We start from the raw sequence: 19,521 nt of genomic DNA, 5'->3' as shown, positions 1-19,521 counted from the left end.
TGTTCTTCTAGCTTGTTTTTAGAAAAGGTTATGCTGTAACACAGAATGTAACTAATGCATCAAAAAAGATTCGCTTTCCTTGTCTTGGAAACAGCACAACGTAATATAGTGAATGCTTATGTTTACATGATCTAGTGTTGCATGCACAATGAATTAAAAATAAGGTGACCAAACTTTAGCCTAACATGTTGTGCAAACACAACCCAAATTATAAGGATGCTGCATGTCATACAACAACATAACATGTATTAAGTTGGCTATTGATAAGCATTCCATGTAAGTACTCTATATCAGGGCTCCCCAGCCCCCAATCTGTGGAGGGGGGCATGCCAGCAACCAGTCCGCACAAACAAGCAAAGCACCCAAAACCATGTACCCTCTGGTCTGTGGAAAAAAACTCCACGGAACCGGTCCCTGGTGCCCAAAGGGTTGGAGACCCCTGCTCTATATGTTTTAAAGGTTTTTTTTTCAAAATTTTAAATAGTATTTCTATAAAAAGAAAGGGTTAAGATTCAAGGTTTTAATTCCTTACCCCCAAAGTTGCTATGTTCTAATAGAGACAAATTGCAGTGGGAAATTATATTTTCACTGGGATTATAATGTAGGGAAAATAATAAAAACTTTCCCTTGTCTTACAGTTATGATACATAGCTCCCCCCATCTTTAATAAAACATAATTAAACCATGTCTACATGTGAGTTCAGATGAGATAAACCACATTTTCATTAAGATTAATACATAATCTGAACCCAGACCAGGCCCAAATTGGAGTGAAGCAGAAAGTTTTAATGACAGCCTAAAATTATTATATATTTTATGCTAGCTTACCTTAACTACAGTCCTGAAAAATTTACCATTGGTTAACTCCCTCCTTTCAGTTTCTGGATACAGAGCTTCCACAAATAGATTTACTTGGGGAATAATGTGAAGCAGGAATAAAAAAAATACACAGGAGATGAAAGCTAGCTCTAGGCTTTGCAAATGATAACTTTGACTATCTCTGAACCTGCCTGTTTGCACATGTGAACATTCTGTAAACAACAAACTTCTGTAAAGATGGTTGCAGAAAATTTGCAGGGTAGCTATAAAGATGCAACTCCTCTTCTTATATAAGTGCATGTTCTTTCTTTCCAGAATAAATCAACAGGTTTTAATGAACGAACTGCATGAAGACTTCGTCAAACAGAACTGGAAACCATTCCAAGACTGCTTTCCTAGTTCTGGTTCAGATGGAAACTGATGACCACAAGTTTTACGCATCTTGACAGACTGCAGTTGTGTCAAAATAAAACCTGAAGGTATAGTTCAATTTAAGAGTGGGGAAAACTCAATGTCAATCTTCCAAATTAACTGGGCTCTGCTCTATTTTTTTCTCCTTATCTTTAATAGCTAACTAGCATTATTTCAGAAAGGAGGAGAAAGAACGAGAGAGGAGAGTGACAAAGGAGCAATTAGCAGGCAATACATCACTAAAGCCGTGCCTTGCTCAACTGTGAGCCATTGGCAGAAGCCCTAAAGAAGTGGTTTTGTGTGAATCATTGCTGAATAGAATTACTCTTAAGTAAGATCTGGAGAAGAATCTTGCCCATAGACATTTCAAAAGAGCTAGCAGATAATATAGATCTATACTAAGTGCTATGTAGAACTGTCATTTAATTTCATTTCCAGCTGACTGCAAAACAGCAAGAACAAAACTGCCTCAGCATTGTGACTGAATCCAGTTTGAAAGCAGTCATTGATTTCAACAGTTTTGTGGCTGACAAGACCTGGAAGACACAGAGAAGTGCTTGTGATTTTTTTTTTTATAAATATGTCTACCAGAATTCTTATTTCAGGATTCAGTTCCTAGTTTATATGCTTGGCCTCCTCAATATTCTATTAATATTCCCAATATACCTCTGAGGCAAATATTAAAGGACAGGTATGTAGCTGTGTAGACACAATAATCGCTATCAGAACCATTTGCTGTGGACTGTGATTGCTATAATGGTTATCTCATGCTGCTGAATGTTTCTGATTGAAACTGGTTATAACATTACTTTTTCTGGAGTTGAGAGACAATTAAGTGTTTGATGCCTAACCCTTCTATAAACATAGTTATCTTTAGGTACAGATGGAGCTCTCTATCATGAAATGATTGATCTTTTAAGTAAAGTTTGTACATCACTAAGATTAGTCTCTTAAGTATCAGAAGCTTGGACAGCTGCCAAAGAAACTTTGATTTAAAAAATAAGATGCAGGGAATTAGAAATCTGTCCAGCTAAACTCTCTCCCATTCAAACAGGTTAAAATAATGTTAGAGCATACAACATGCAGTCTCCAAAGGCTTGCTGCTTAGCTCCCCTCTCTACCCAAGCAATCACTAAGGACAGAAAATGGATGGTTGCAGCACAATGGTTAGACAGCCTCAGCTCTAAGTATATTATAAAGGGGATTAAACCTTCTATCCTCAAACCTTTGAGTGTGAGCAGCAGGAGGCTATAATATTACAGAGAGCGCATGGAAATATGGGAAGGAGTGGAAGCACTCCTACTTCCTACTCCTTCCCATACTACAAAAAAAAGTGGGAGGGGAGGGCACCCACAGCTTGAAACATCAACCCTCTGGAGATTAAATTGGCCCTGATTTTCAAAGACATGGCTTGTGTCACTGAGCTTGTGGATCTGTATACTGTATGTGACAGAGCCTATGCAGCAGTTATGCTGATTTTTGTGGGTTTTTTCCCCTTGGTTGCAAATTTGTATTATTTTTATTGTTATACAGATGGTCCTAAACCTATGTATCAGTCACTTAGCGATTGTTCAAAGTTACAACAAATCCTCCAAAAGGTACTCGTGACTCAGTACATACAAGTTCTGGCAGCCAATTCCCCATGGTCAGGTGATAGCCTTTTGGGCACTTGGCAATTGGCCTACATTTATGGCCAGTTGCAGCATCCCACTGTCAAGTGACCACAATTGATAAGTCTTTTTGTGGAAAACTGACATTTACTTCTGGTTTTCAGCAAAAACCGCCCATTGCAGTCAATAGCTTTGCTTAATGACTGTGGTGTTTGCTTAATGTCTGCAAATTCGCTTAACAGCCATGGTGATTTGCTTAATGACTGCCACAAACATCATAAAATCACCTCAGTCATGTGATGATTCTGCATTATGACTGGCATAATTTATAAACATAATTCTGTGATCAATTAAGGTCATAAATCAAGGACTACATGTATGTTTTTATATGGCATCTTAACAACAACAACAACAACAACAATAATAATAATAATAATAAAGTTGGAAGGGACCTTGGAGGTCATAGAGTCCAACTCCCTGCTCAGGCAGAAAACCCTACACCATTTCAGACAAATGGCTGTCCAGTCTCTTCTTAAAAACCTCCAGTGTTGGAGCATTCACCGCTTCTGGAGGCAGGTTGTTCCACTGGTTAATTGTTCTGTCAGGAAGTTTCTCCTCAGTTCTAGGTTGCTTCTCTCTTTGGTTAGTTTCCACCCGTTGCTTCTTGTCCTGCTTTCAGGCGCCTTGGAAAATAGCTTGACTCCCTCTTCTTTGTGGCAGCCCCTGAGATATTGGAACACTGCTATCATGTCCCCCTCGTCCTTCTCTTCATTAAACTAGACATACCCAATTCCAGCAACCGTTCCTCATATGTTTTAGCCTCCACTCCCCTGATCATCTTTGTTGCTCTTCTCTGTACTCTTTCTAGAGTCTCAGCATCTTTTTTACATCGTGGTGACCAAAACTGGATGCAGTATTCCAAGTGTGGCCTTACCAAGGCATTGTAAAGTGGTATTAATACTTCACGTGATTCTATCCCTCTGTTAATGCAGCCCAGCACTGAGTTGGCTTTTTTGGCAGCTGCAGCATACTGCTGGCTCATATTTAAGTGATTGTCCACTAGGACTCCGAGATCCCTCTCACAGTTACTACTATTGAGCAAGGCACCCCCTATACTATACCTGTACATTACTTTTTTCACCACTGAATTTCATTTTGTTAGATAGCGCCCAGTGTTCAAGTCTGTCCAGGTCCTCCTGTATCTTAAGCCTGTTTTCTGGAGTGTTGGCTATTCCTGCCAGCTTGGTGTCATCCACAAATTTGATGAGTTCCCCATCTATCTTTAATTGCTATTACCCACCAAGAAAAATGAAATTGAGAAGGGCAACCCATATAAATTGAAATACAAATAAATGTTGAAAAAAAGTTCTTTTATGATTAGAAGAATAGTTAAAAATAAAATAGAGGAGTTTACAAAGGTGAAAATTCTTGCAGGATTTTTTAAATAGGAGTAACTGGAACATAGTGCATAGTTTACCCACCCCATTCAATCTTTACCTGCTGTTCTGTTTACGTTTCTACATGCTAGCAGTCCATACCCGTAGAACGCTGTCCTTATCTTGGGGTTAGACAAGCAGTAGCAACAATGGTTACATTTATTCTTTCAAGAATAAATGCTTGTGGATAAGTGCTCATATTGATGTGATGGCATTCTTTTTGCAATTACATTCTCATCACCTATATCAGAAAATGCTATGCACTTTATATTAGCTATTCTTTAATGCGGAGGGTAGTGGAAGAAGTTTAAAGATGCTCTGGAAGAAGGCCTACGGAGGGAAGGAATTATCAGCTTCACTTAATAGTTGAAATTTGGAGTTGGGGCAAGGACATCAGAGAAGATTGCTGGATTTCCAATAACCCAGAAGATCATTAGATCACTGCTACAACAAAAAGATGGTGGTGCATGCACATTCATTTTAGTAGCGCAAACACTCACAAATTAGATTCACATATCATACTCAGAAGTATAAACCCATTCACAGTCTCAGCTATTTGTTTCCCTTGACTTTTCAGCACCAAATCATTTCTATGCAACTTGGAGAACAGAATCTAGTAATATTTTCAGTACGATAACCAAAGAATGAATTGTAAAGCTTTAAGACAGCAATCTTAAATTACAATGCACAGTTTGTACATTTATAGGGATAGTAAAACAGCTATTTAAAAGTAATCTGAACAATATATTGGTGCTATTTATTGTGAAGATTTAATAATGCTAAAGTGTTAAATGTTAAAAGGATTAAATATGCTAAAAGAAGTTAAGTTCAGATTGATGTAGGATAATTCAAGAATGCACAGTTCATCTCTAGATTTCCTTTGAGGTCCACAATCTGATTCTTTGTCAAAACCTTCCTTTCTTCCATGTTATCACCTCCTTTCCCAATATACAATCCATTTCTGCTTTCATTTGCATTATGTAATCCAGACAAGGAGAGATTACATGACTTAAATCCTGAACTTCAGTATTCCCCAACTTCAAAAAGAATAAGATTAAATCTGAAATACTTGAGTGAACGTCTGGGCATAGAGAAGTTCAACTGCAAACAAAATTTTAAATGCTGCTTCTGCTTACATGAGATGGAAGTTATAATGATCCCACTCATTTAGGATAGCTTGCCTCTAGTGACAGAGATGATTTTGTCCCTGCTGATATTTCAGAAGTGATTTAGACCTGGCTTTTCCTCAAAGCTGCTAGTTATGGAGTGTAAAGAGGTTCTTGAAAGTCAGTCTCAAATTAACGATTACAGCTAATTGTTGAAGGGGTATAGATTATGTTTAGAATCTGTCTTTCTCCAGAAATTCCATATAAAACACTTTACACTTAAGTGGTATGTAATAAACATATGACATAATGCCCACTTTTTTGTTCACAAAAAATAATTGTAAGGAATTCCTGAAACTGAACACTTTTCTGATCTCACAATGTCCTCATTTATTTTTAAAGAAAAATATTAACCTCAAATTAAACTGATGCTTTATAAAACAAACCACTAACTCTCTTTCTAATGCATTCTATCAAGATGTTGCCATAGCACCAGATTTTATGAAATAGTCACTGAAAATAAACTATGGATGGATGATTTGTATCCATGATACTTAGGCATCACTGGCACATTCATGGCTAAACTGTCTTGGTTGATACCATGTCATACAAATGTGTCGACTGACTTCTTACTGCTGCAACTTGCTTATTCTGAATAGAGAAAGAGAGAAAGACCCCACTAACTGATAGTGTTCTACTTGCCCAGAATGGTATATCTACCATCAGTGTAACTTTTCATCTTAAGCATATACAAGTTTCATTCCCAAAGTTCTAATAAATTCTTGATGAAATTATATTTATCTTTCAGGCACACCAAGACTCTATTAAAAGGCAATATAAATATGTTTTAAAAATAAATTTGTCATTTGGCATGTACTAAGTTATTTTCTGCTAAGATAAAGTAATAAACATGATGACATCCTCCCAGAAGCAAAAAAAGTGAAATTTTATGCCTAACAATCTTTAAAGGTAAACCCTCACAAAAGTTTAGATGTAACCCTAAACTATTACAAAGGTCAGGAAGTACCCATTGATGAACACTTAATGAAAACAACAAAAAAGAACAAAGGTCCAGATACTGTATTTTTGGTTAACAAATACAACGATTAAACATCTACAGTATTTTATTATAGTAATCCAACACAAAACTCATCATGCTTTTAATCTTCTCAGAAATTGGAAAAACATTAACATCTGAGTCCACTTACTGAGAATTTATCTCTAATTTATTTCTATATAACTTTGTGTTCATAGGTATTCCTAAAGAGGACTAATTAATTAAATTAATGCTTTAAGCAAAGAATAAAATTGTGTCCTCTTATTTTGCATTCAAAAACATCTGATAGTTGATCTTTTTCAGGTTCCCTGTGGTAAACATCATCCTACTTGCTGAAAGAAACAAGTTGCTTAAGGCAGGGTCCCCAACCCCCGGTCGCAGAAAAACCTTTCTCCACGGAACCGGTCCCTGGTACCCAAAAGATTGGGGACCTCTGCTCTATATGTTTTAAAGGTTTTTTTTTTCCAAAATTTTAAATAGTATTTTTATTTATTTATTTTATTTTATTTTTAAAATTTATAAGCCGCCCCACTCCCGAAGGACTCTGGGCGGCTAACAATAAAAAACACATAAAACATAACAAACAACAATACAAAAACAATCATCCAGGGGTATGGTTTTATAAACCCCAGGCCTGCCGGAAAAGCCAGGTCTTAAGTAGCTTACGGAAGACCAACAGGGTGGGAGCGGTCCTAATCTCCGGGGGGAGCTGATTCCAAAGCGTGGGCGCCATCACAGAGAAGGCCCTCCTCCGCGGCCCCGCCAAATGGCACTGCTTGGTCGACGGGGCCCAAAGGAGGCCCAGCCTGTGGGATCTAACCGGACGTGGGGAACTATGAAGTAGTAGGCGGTCTCACAAATAGCCTGGCCCTGAGCCATATAGGGCTTTAAAGGTAATAACCAACACCTTGAATTGGACCCGGAGACCAATAGGCAACCAGTGCAGCTCACGGAGGATAGGTGTAACGTGGGTGTATCGAGGAGCACCCACTATCACTCGCGCGGCTGCATTCTGGACCAACTGTAGTCTCCGAATACTTTTCAAGGGTAGCCCCATGTAGAGCGCATTGCAGTAGTCCTTTTTATTTTTATAAAAAGAAAGGGTTAAGATTCAAGGTTTTAATTCCTTGCCCCCAAAGTTGCTATTTTCTAATACAGACAAATTTCAGTGGGAAATTATAATTTTCACTGGGATTATAATGTGGGGAAAATAATAAAATAACTTTCCCATGTCTTACAGTCATGATCCATAGCTCCCCCCATCTTTAATAAAACATAATTAAACCATGTCTATATGTGAGTTCAGATGAGATAAATCACATTTTCATCTGGCTTAAGGAGTGCTAGTCGGATCACATACCATGCACATCTGTCTTTTAATATCTTGTCACTACTCGATAATATCAGTTGCTGAAGGACCACTATGGCCTAATTGATCAACTATAGTGCAAACAGGTATATAATTTTCATTAATAATTTTAATGCATTAATCAATATTCTATTAGAGGGAATAATATGTGTATATGTGGTTTTTTATGCACTTTTTAAAATGTTTTGATTGCTTTGTGTTTTTTTGTCCTTTTCTTTTTTGTCTTCTTTTGGATTTTTTTTTTTTGTATTTTAACCTTGTCTTGAGCAAAATAAATATATATATAAAAAAATGATTTTTGGTATTTTTGAACTTTTGAACAGCCATAGATGTTCCTACAAAACTGACCAATATACTAGCACAGGTTTTCAGGAGTCAGCTGTATATACTCCACTATTATCTGAACTTTTTTTACAGAAGTTAACAGGTTCAAAGGAAGATGTTTTTAATCATATAACAAGCTTCTATTTGTGTGCTACAGCACCAACCTAGGGCACAATATATTATAGAAAAATTGGATTCAGTAATGGTTATACATTTAAGCTATAATTAGGTCTTGAAGGTCTTTACCTTAAGGTTTATGATAAAGCCTCAGTAGCACCTCTAAATGAATTATAGTCAACCAACAAAACAGAAGATGGAGATAGAGGAAAGAGGAAAATATTATCAAACTGATTCTTCAGATCAATCTTCAAATTATTATATGCAAGGAAATCCATTTCAAGAGTGATTAGCTCAACTAAAGCTGGAATGATAGAAACCCAAACTACTATACATAATTACATGAATGGAATAAACCCAAACCATAAATTTAAATATAATACAATCATCATCTATTCTCTAAAATAGGACTGCACTTAAAATTGGATCATTTAGGAAGCTATGCTCATTCTGAACCCTCCAAAGTCCAAACCAAATCTAGGTGAGATATGTTTTTTCTTATTCACTTTAAAAGTACGGTATGACATTTCAGAAACTCTTAGGAAAGTATATGCCACAAGAAATCTTTGAAACTTCACTTCTTAAGTCATAACATTCCATTTTGAGTCTGAAGGGTCATGAGATAACTAATCTGAAAACAGTCAAGACTGGATGTTTTGTTATGTTTTGTCTGCTCTTGCCCTCTGAAACTTGAGAAATAGTTTCACAAGCTTTTATTTCATTTCAAAATTGCTGCCTGGAATCTCTCCTACAGAAAGATTTACTAAATGATAATAGGAAAACTACTGAATTATCTTATAAACCAATTATGTTATAAGGAATAGGAAGAGTTGTGGCTCATACCCCAGCAGTAATAATGCTGTATTTGTAGATATCCAGTCCAGGATAGGAAAACAGGGAACTCCAAAACAGTGCAAAAAAGACAGAACATCAGTACCCCAGATACATTGAATCCCAAATAGAGCTAATTACCTCAAGGCAACATATCATAAGTAAAGGTAGTCCTTGACTTATGACCCACAATTGAGCTCAAAATTTCCATTGCTAAGCAAGGCAATCGTTAGGTGAGTTTTACCCCATTTTATGACTTTTTTTTTTTGAAAACTTGTTAAACATATCATTGTAGTCATTAACTAAATCATGTGATTGTTAAGCGAATCTGACTTCCTCCATGAACTTTGCTTGTTGGAAGCTGGCTGGGAAAGTTACAAATGGCGATCACATGACTCCAGGACATGGAACCGTCTGGGTGTCTAGAGTCCTTCCATGCTACAGTTGCGACTGCATACCTTGGATATTAGGAAGAGAGGCAGTAGTACATTATCTTCTGAAATGTTCATCTCAGGGATTTTAGATAACCATTGTCCAATCACTAACCTCTCTTACTTAGGTATGATTATTCAGAAAGAAGTGTAGACAACTTAGAATAAGCAGATGATTTGTGCCCTTCTCCAATAGGGTTCATATCTGGATGCAGGACATTGAATGCATTGATTGTTCTCTTGGATGATTAGTGCCAAGACTTAATTGGGGAAAGTGCTTCCTTTGTGCTTCTGTTTGTGAAGCTCTACAAGGCAGGCAAACTCAAGAAACAAGACCCGCTTGGACTTCTGCAAAAGTCTTGATTCCTTTTATGGTAATGTAAAGAATCTTGAAAGCCTACAAAGGAATTCTCCACCTTAACTTATTCTTAACGTAATTAAGATGGGAGTCTCTTTCTGATGTTTTCCCCTTCTCCTGGACTCAAACATCTTTATTAAATTTATATACCATGCATCTCGCTATCCCAAGCAAATCTGGGTGATTTATTACAATTAAAGTATTAATATGAAAATAACAAAAGTTAAGTACAGACTAAAAACTAGGGGTTGAAGCGATGCGGAGATAGTGCCTTCTCTGTCACTGCACCAACCGCCTCCATTCCTAGAGTGCCCCATAGTCCTGTTTCTCAGGATCTGTTAGACAGTCCATCACATTAGACCAGGCATGTCAAACTCGTGACATCACGTGACGCGGCAATGGGGTGGGCGCGGTTTCGGTATGACACATCTGGCCCATGGGCCAGCAGTTTGACATGCCTGCATTACACCTTTTAAGTGGCTTTCAATACCATGAATTATGGTATCTTAATGGACCATGTTATAATAACAATAACAATAATAACAATAATAACAATAATAACAATATTGATTGCACCCAAGGAGCCTGTACCAATAGTGATAGGCTCCTTGGGTGCAATCCCAAAACAATTGGAGCACCACTTGAATACCATTGGCATTGACAAATTCGCTATTAGTCAATTGCAAAAGGCGGCTTTACTAGGAACTGCTTCCATCCTGTGACGATATCTGTAATACCATCAAACATCCACTTCTGCCTATCCCAGGTCCTGGGTAAAGACTCGATAGGTAGACAAAATGCCAAATCCAGTCTGAACATCTGGCTGACTGTGCAATGATCCATAACAATAATAATAATAATAATAATAATAATAATAATAATAATAATAATAGAATAGAGCTGGAAGGGACCATGGAGGTCTTTTAGTCCAGACCCCCCCCCCTGCTTAAGCAGGAGAACCTATACCTTCTCAGACAAGGGACTGTCTAGCCTCTTCTTAAAAATCTCCAGTGATGGAGCGCCCACGATTTCTGGAGGCAAACTGTTGAGGGGCTGAGGATTGGAACCATTGTTTTGAAGTAGTTCCACCCTTCCTCAGTGGGTTGTTTCAGTCTGTTTCAATTTGGGATTCTGCAATGTGGGATGCTGCAGGATTTGATTCTCTTTCCCTTGCGTTTTTAGCAGCTACACAAAACAGAACAGAATGAATAGAGAGCCAGTTTGGTCTAGTGGTTAGAGCGCTAGGCTTCAAACCAGGAAACTGAGTTCTAGTCCCACCTTAAGCACAGAAGCTGATCTGGACCAGTCATTTGCTCTCAAGCCCAACTTATCTCACAGGGTTATTGTTGTGGGGAAAACAGGAAGAGGAAGAAGTATTAGGTATGTTCGCCACCTAGAGTTATTATTTTTTTAAAAAAAAATAATAATAAAGGCAGGATAAAAGAAATCCTATAATAAAAATGCTGGGAGAGGTTATCAGCCCACTAATGATACCCAACTTTATACCACCCCTGCAGATTGTGCTGTTGATGTCCTGTCCTGGTGTCTGGAGGCTGTAAGGGCCAGGAGGGGTAAAAACAGACTGAAGTGGAACCCAGGTTAGACAGAATTATTGTTTGTACATTAGATTTTTCTGATGACAGCAGCATCATCTCCAGATGGGCAAAAGAGCATTTGGGGATTTTTCTGGACTCATGACTCCTGCCTGAACAGCTGGTAGAGGCCATGGCTGGAAAGCCTTTAATGCTGTGTGAAATATAACACCACAATATCGGAGGAACTAGCTCCAATAACATATGCCCTCATTACTATTAAGCTGGACTACTACAGCACACTTTACATAGGGCTGCTCCTTTAAAAGATAGTGTGCCATCAAGTTAGTGTGCCTAATGACCACATAGCTAGATTTTTCTCCATGATTTATCCTTAACCTGTTCCTTCAAGTCTCTCAACCAGGTAGACATTCACCAGTGTAACTGAATCTATCCACCTTGCTTCTGATCATCCTCTTCTCTTTCCCTTTACATTTTCCACCACTAGAATCTTTTCCAGAGAGTTGAATCTTTGCAAAATGTGTCGCAAGTAGGATAATTTGAGCCTGCTCATTTATGCCTTGAGTGACAAGTCTGAATTGATTTGTTCAATGATCCCTCAGTTTGTTTTCTTGATTGTCCATGATATTCTCAAATCTTCTCCAACACCAAAGTTCAAAGTCATCAATACTCTTCCTATCTTTCTTCTTTGACGTCCAATTTTCACTGCCATAGAGTATCACTATGATTCATATAGTGTAGATCGGGGCACTTGAATATCTTTTTCAAGGTCTTCATGGCTACTTTGCAGAGCCCTAATCTGTGGCATAGTTCTGAATAGCCCTTTAATCGCATTTACTACTCAGTAAATGCAACTAGTCCAGAATGCAGCAGCCTATGAACTCACTCGCTCTCACAGCTGAAAATATTTAATATTGATTCTGCTGGCCCTGCATTGTTTGCCAATTAGTTTCCAGGTACAATCTAAGGTGCTTGTATTGATTTATAAAGGTTTTTATAGCTTGACACTGGGTACCCGCAGGACTGCCTATTGTAGCTGGAATCAATCTGACCCACTTCTGATCTCACACTTCCGAAAGGTGAGAAGGGCTGAAGTTAGAGGATTTTGCTTTTCTGTGACAACACTGATGATTCCTAATGGAGGTCAGGTCAGCATCCTTCTTGTTGATCTTCGGGAAGATTTCAAAAATAGATTGGAAAGGGCATTTTCTATTTTCATGTAAGAACCATGCCACCTTTTATTTCTTTACTTTTGTTTTCACATTATTGATTTTACTTTTTGGCTTTTATTGTTATCTTTTGATCACATTAGGGATCCTTTAAATTTTACTGCACGGAAGCTGACAATCATATCGCAGTGGCATATAAATAAAATAAATAATTACTATGTGCAAAGGAAGGGTAGAAATGCTAACTGAAACTTTTGCTATAAACACAAAGTGTCCTCATTCTTACTCATTTTTACACAAGCACCCCCTCCCCATGTTGTTGGTTTGTTTGTTTTTTTTAAAAAAAAACTTGTGAAAGTTTATTGATCTCAGAATGGATATAACTATAATGTATGTAAAACAGCTGCAACTCCACACATTCAGAAACATTTAAAATCTTGCTTCATAATTATCAGGAACATTAAGGAGTAGAAATGCAGTGCTAGTTTAATCACGAATTGTCCTATCACACGCCAATATTCTTATAAACTGAAGATCTCTTATTAGCAAGCACCATGTGAAATACTGTTCCAACATCTTAGATGACCTATTAAGTATTCACATATGCAATTATCTTTCACACATACACTGTAACTGTTACATACAGCTGCCCACTTAATAATTAGCTTTTAGCAATGATTGCAATATAGTCAGAAATAAAAGATTCAATATGCTAAAAATCTGCACTTGGGAGTTGATCCATATGCAACAGAATGTTTCAGGAATATGTTGTTTAAGAGTCAGTACCCAGATAAAGTAATAATTTATTGTATCCATATATTTATCTTGTAATACATGTATTCAAAATAACATCTTTTAACTCCACAGCAATAATTAAACTAATTTCAATATATATTAAAAGGTTCAAATCTAAGATGGCAAAGCTGTTTTATTAGGATATTGCCAACTAAGAATAAAAAGTGATGAAGTTGTTGCAGTAAACATTCATTGCACATTTGTTGAAAAGCAGCCATACAAATTTTAGTAATTAAGGGAACCCCAGAAAACTAAGTTTAGTGCCCTATGATAACATCTCACCTCCCCCCCTTTCCCCCCATAACAATTAGGAGGGAATGTGACTAGCTTTAAAAAATATTTCTGGAAGCTAGAATTTGCATGAGCAAACAAGAGAAAGATAAAAATAAAAAGATAACACTGTAATTCCACTGGCATTATTTCTAAAAGCAAATCTCACTAAAACCAGTGGGGTTTACTTAGGACATAGATGCGCTAAATCAAGTTTTTCTCCCAAGTGCTTCTAGAATCCTCCCTTCCTATACCGTATAGCCATTTTGCCCGTTCCTCCATTCCATCTCTTTCCCACATATTAGTCCCTCGCATACACACGTACATACAAACACACGACAACCCCCCCCCCCGCCCTCCCGCCCCCGAAAGACGCAAATACACCGCCTCGCCTGAAGGAACTGCAGCTCCCTAGCCCTCGGCCGGTCTCTTCACAGCATCGGTAACCTTAGCAACCGCAGGTGCGGGAGCCATTGGCCAGTTTAACACGAGGCCGCGGCCAATCGGGATCTGAGCTGACCCGCCCTCCGCCAATCTGAGCGAGGCATAGGGCAGGGCGCCTTGTTGACGTCTAACGAGGAGAAGCGGGGGTGCGAGGGGCGGGAAGAAGCGGGAGGAGAGCCTGCGAGGGAGGTGGAGGAAGGATTTGTGCTGCTCGGCTGTGGCACGTTAGTCTCACTACCATGGACACCCCGGGGTAGGGCCCTTCCCGGCGGGGTGGTCGCGGCCCCTCTGCGCCCACGAAGACCCAGCGCCTGCGGGGGAGGGGCTCCTGGCTCAGTCTACGCGGTGAGTGACCCTTCCCGGCTTCTTTCCCGGAGCGGGGAGAGAAGCCGATAGCTCCGCACCCGAGAGCTGCGGTGGGCGAAGAGCAGCGGGGCACGGAGGGAACGGCCTACCGGAGATCCCGCTGAGGAGGTGGAAGTCAGCGCTTCTTTTTTTGATCCTAGCCTTCCTCGTTCGGTCCCCGCCGCTCTTCCTTGCTTACCTGCCCCTCCACTTCCTCCTGCTTCGATGGATTAGCTCGCTCCTCTCGTCTCCTGCTAACTTTTCCTTCCCGCCTTACGCTGCTTCTCTCAGATTTCTGTCCCCCCCCCACTTTTTAAAGAAACTTGTCCAACTCCAATAATAGTGCCCCCTCTAATAAGCACATTACTTCTTTTTTCTTTAGTCACCACCTTTTCCTTGCTCGCCTGTGCCTTCCTTCTCTGTTCAGTCCCTCTCGCGGTTGCTGCTTAGGGTCCCCCCCCCTTTTTTTTTTATTCCTCATACAGTAGGCATCCTCTCAAGATCTTTTTGCTTGTGTGGTAAAAAAGAAAAATCTGCTTTGCACTCTAAATATTTGTATTTCTGTCTTTTCCCTGTCTGTTTCTTTCTGTAAAGGGGCTCCACCTATATTCTCCCTTTTTTATTTATCAACTTGCTTTATGCAGATTTCCCAGTCTTTATTCCTTGTCTCCTTTGCCCTTGCATATTTGAGTGCCATAAAATACCTTTCTCCTAGCTTTTACTTAGCCATTTTACTTAGCCTTTTCTATCTTTCCTCTTTAAACGCTGTTCCTCAGAATCGTCAAAAGCTGCTTCCTTAAAAACTACATTTTTATATAGTATTATTCTCTCTTCTAAAGATTACTGTCCCTTCTCTTTAAGCGAGGCTTACCCAGTGTCCTTCACCCAGTGAACAATATCTTAAATGCATTGCTCCCCTTTTTAGCTTTGTCCTTGAATTAAAATGAATATATTTCTGTGAAAATGTTCACTATCTTACAAATGTTGCATTCTGTTAGTTTCTTCTCTAGTTTTTTCATTTCTTAAACCTACCATGTTACTACATAAACCCTTTCAGTTTTTCCCTGGCTAGTTGTACGTCTTAAATGGTTACAGTCTTTGCTCCTTCCTTCATCTCTGTCTTCTCCCAGGTTGCCACTGTAGAAATTTTCTGCTTCTTTAGTCTTTTTCTTTCTTAAAAAGGCTGATTCCAGTCCTCTTGATTCCCTATTAGCAAGTTTCCCCCCTTTTTGGCCCTCTGATTCCTTCTCTCTTAACCTGCTGAGCCTCTCCTCACCCAACCTTGCCCAGTCTTGCATTTTCTCTCATTTGCTTGTTAGAGCTACTTGCAACCGGGTTGGGGGAGCAAATCCATGGAGAGCTTTTAGTGTGTCTTCTCTCAGGAGACCTCAACTACTGCCCCTCTGCAGTTGCTCTGTAGGGAGAAGACAAAATGAGCAAGGGGCCAACCTACTTCTGGCTACATATTTGAGGAGTATATAACACAGCTGTGTGTGTGTGTGTGTGTGTGTGTGTGTGTGTGTGGATGGAAGCTGTTGGTGCTCTGGACAGATTAAGAGGCAGGTGTGTGTGCCTGTGAGTTTAATTGGTTGGGGGGGGGGACTCTTGTTCTTGGAGCTTTTAGATAGGGCAGGAATGTGAGGAATGCCTTGAAAGCCAGCTGCAATAGATCGGTTCCTTGTGTCCAAGCTTTCAAAGGTCACCGGACCATCTATATAGCAGCTAGCATCTCTGCCTGACTACTGCAGAGAATGTGTGAGAGAACTATCTGTACTACATGCATTACGTAGGATCAGGTTAGATTCTAGTCACAATGCTCTACTTGAAGACTGGTTTTGAAGGCAAGAATGATTGCTGTGGCTTATCCCCATTACCAAGGGTACAGCTTGCTTAACTACTCCTTTTCAAACATGTCAAGTTTTATTCTAACATAATCCAGGTTAGTGCTGTAGTATTCTTTTACATGTTTTGAAGCAGAGCTTTGGAAACTAAATGCTGGGAAAACTGGGAGATTCTGAGAGAGTGGAATGAGGGGAAAATATTAAATCTGCATTGTGCTAAGGAATGTTTTATGGCTTTTATATTAAATGCCGGTGCCAGAAAATTAATCTGATGGTATCTTTGTGGAGTGCTTAGAGAGTATTAGAACCTCTTCTTGTTAAAACTGAGCTGCAAGTACCCCCACCTCTTATAATACTCATCAGATTAACCAATAGAGAAACTGTGTTTTCCTAATGATGGGCCAGAAAGAATTGTGTGGTTCAGCTAAATTACTGGGCGTGTCAATTATCATTTGAAATCACATTGAAGGGCAGTGGGACAGAACAATTGCCAACATATCTTTTCCCAGATTTGCATCTAATAATTCTGTGGGTTGAGACTGTTCATCTATTTGAGCTGCCAACACCACTTAATTTGATATTTGGATGGGGGTGCTTAGGTCGATATGTTAGGTTGGAGGAGATAAAAACATGTTGAAAAGTTTGAAGCAGAATAGTTTAGCTGTAGGTAAAGGGGAATCATCTACGTGTCTGGACATGGTCTAAAAGTAGACTTTTTCTGTTTGTCTTTAAAAAAAGAAGCCTGGCAGATGAAAGGAAATAATTACAATGCTTCAGTAATGAAGAAACTATAGCAGTAGCTGCCAAAGCAAGTCCCAGAGCATATCATATAGGCTGCTGTTCTGACATGTTTGGGGCAGTTTTTGTAAATAGGACATAGTGAATTGGCTATTACATTTAATTAAAAGGTATCTACTCAGAAAAGTTAGACAGGATGTTCTGCACCTCAGCAGGTATTGCAGTTATTTTGATGAAGTGATTATATTTTTAAGCTTCAAAAGGTTCACACTGTCATATGGTAAATAACATTTATGGATAACCTATTGAAAATAAATATTGCAAAATATTTATAGCTGCTTTGCTCAATACATGGTGATAATGGGAATAGAGTAATATGTTTTGTTAATGATATATTCTGGATTCTTCTTTCACATGTAAGGTTTTATAATTGATATGTTTGTCTTCTGAGGAAGGATTACAAGTGCCAGCACATTTAAATGGATGTTTATAATAGTTATATAGAAATTAGTAAAAGAAAGCAAAAGGTTTGGCAAGCAGTATATTCTTCCTGTCTGCTAAAGACTAAGCATTACTAAAATGAGATAAAAATACATTTAAAAAAAGAATTTAGAACCTTGAAGCTTTTTCAACTGCAGTGATTACTAAGATCTTTAAGTACCCAAATATTTTTATGAATTATAAAAATGTTGCATCCATATGTTGTCATTTCTCAGCTCAAGGTGGCATATGTAGTAGTCTGCTCTAATATTACCCCAGGAACAAGAGTACTTAAACTGAACGATTACAATTTAACATGTGCAATCAGATGAAAAATATTCTGTAGCTGGAAAATTAGCTGAGGGTAGAAGAGCATTTAACGTAGTAGTAAGTCATTGTACTGCACTGTTAAATGTATGTATCGGCTATCCCCTTTCCCAGATGATTTGATTTTCCCTTTAACCATCCTCTGGTAAGGTTACAGCAATTATGGAACCTGCAAAGGTCAGATAGAACTCTGTATATATCTTGTAACATCCTAAGAGTTCTCAAACCTCCCTATATACATTAGTTACTCCAACCAGTTTATTTTGGCATTAAGGTAGCATCAAATCCTCCTTCCTTTTTTCCTTCTAAGATCCTTGTGACAAAAAGATAGTCTTAGATCCTTTTTGTAGGATCATTAATGAAGTTCCCAAGTACAGAATATATTTAATTTTATGTTTCATTTTTAAAATTGCTCTCTTTATTTAAATATTGCATTTAGAGTAACACTTGTAAATTCCTGTTCATATGAAATAGAATCTCCCCCAGAATGCTTGAGCAAAATGATTTGAAAATAAGATTTGTACTGTATGAACAATCCAATAAGAATGTTTCTATACTAAAAGGTAAAATACGTTCTTGGGAAATGGTTAAGTAAACTGTAATATAGCAAATGATTATTTTTATCCTGGAGAATAATAGTAGATATAATAATAAAAGCTTAATAATCCAAGCAGTTTCTCAGTCAGTTTTTATTATTCATCACAAGAGATTTTTGTGTACCTCTAAATATTAAAAAAAGAAAAATCTGCCAAGATACATTGGTCAGGGTATGTTGATTGTACTTCAACTATCTATTCACTTAAGTGTCAGGAGAGGCTATCCAGTTGGGATTGTAGAGCATCATTTTGCTCTTGCTCCTCCTTTTTTCAAAGAATTGTATCATTCATGTCTTTTTGTCAGTCTGTTATAACTAGCCTGAAGAGGGAAAGCTAAAATGTGTGCAGTTGCCACCAAACTCAATGAAAAATAGATATAGGATGAGAAGTGACAGAAATAGAGAGAAAAGGGGGAGGATTAAATGGAATGGGGAAAGACCTGTAAAATAAGAGAATAGGAGAGATTAGCCTATGGACTGGTAGTTAGATGCTATAATGAGAATTATGGAGGGGGCGGAAAGAAGGTATCTGAGAAATTGAGCATCTGAGACATTTATGGTTAGGCTAATTGGACAATGCAAAGTAGCTGAGGGGAAGAATGCAGAGACCTATAACTAAATTTTCTATCTAGATTTGGATTTAAATGTTTATATTTTAGAATTTTCAGGGCACCTTGAAGTCAGTACCTAAAAGTAATGCAATAATTATCTATTGACATGGGCTCCTCCTTAACTGCAATAATAATAGCAACATTTCCTGTTCAGTGGATTACCCCAGTTGAGATATGCTTAGTGACAGTTTGACATTTTTGATACGTTTAATTTGATTACAGATTAATATGGTATGGTGAAGTGAAAAATATGGTGAGAACAAATCAGGGCAAGTGGAATTCTAAGGTGACGTAAGAAAAGAAATGCAAGAAGAAAAATCGTCAGATTGATTTATGGACATCTGACCCAAGTACTGACCAGGCCAAACCCAGCTTAGCTTTTGAGTCTAGCCAGGTGCTGCCACCTACTGAAATTATAAAGGAGACCTGGGAGCAACTCTGGAGTAACAGAAGGGGGTTCCATCATCAGAAAATTGTAGAAAGG

At 38.3% G+C, this 19,521-nt stretch overlaps 1 protein-coding gene across 5 annotated transcripts in view; it reads right to left on the bottom strand.

Moving 5' to 3' along the window:
- The window catches only part of CCDC148 (coiled-coil domain containing 148), a 182,949-nt gene extending 167,013 nt beyond the window's left edge, over window positions 1-15,936 (bottom strand). For 2 of the 5 annotated variants that reach the window (XM_039323961.1, XM_039323964.1), the window contains exon 1: window positions 14,049-14,106. The gene's annotated coding sequence lies outside the window, so the exon portion shown is untranslated. Of the gene's footprint in view, window positions 1-14,048; window positions 14,108-14,555 lie in introns of those variants that run through there. The other 3 variants (XM_039323962.1, XM_039323963.1, XM_039323966.1) reach the window with 3 other exon arrangements.
- Window positions 15,937-19,521: the final 3,585 nt, after the last annotated feature.

Source organism: Crotalus tigris, unplaced genomic scaffold (assembly GCF_016545835.1).
Source record: "Crotalus tigris isolate CLP2741 ecotype Arizona unplaced genomic scaffold, ASM1654583v1 scf7180000024290.1160143, whole genome shotgun sequence".
NCBI classification, from domain to species: Eukaryota; Metazoa; Chordata; class Lepidosauria; order Squamata; family Viperidae; genus Crotalus; species Crotalus tigris.
The sequence above is the reverse complement of the archived record's forward strand: the minus strand, read 5'-3'. Positions and strand labels throughout refer to the sequence as shown.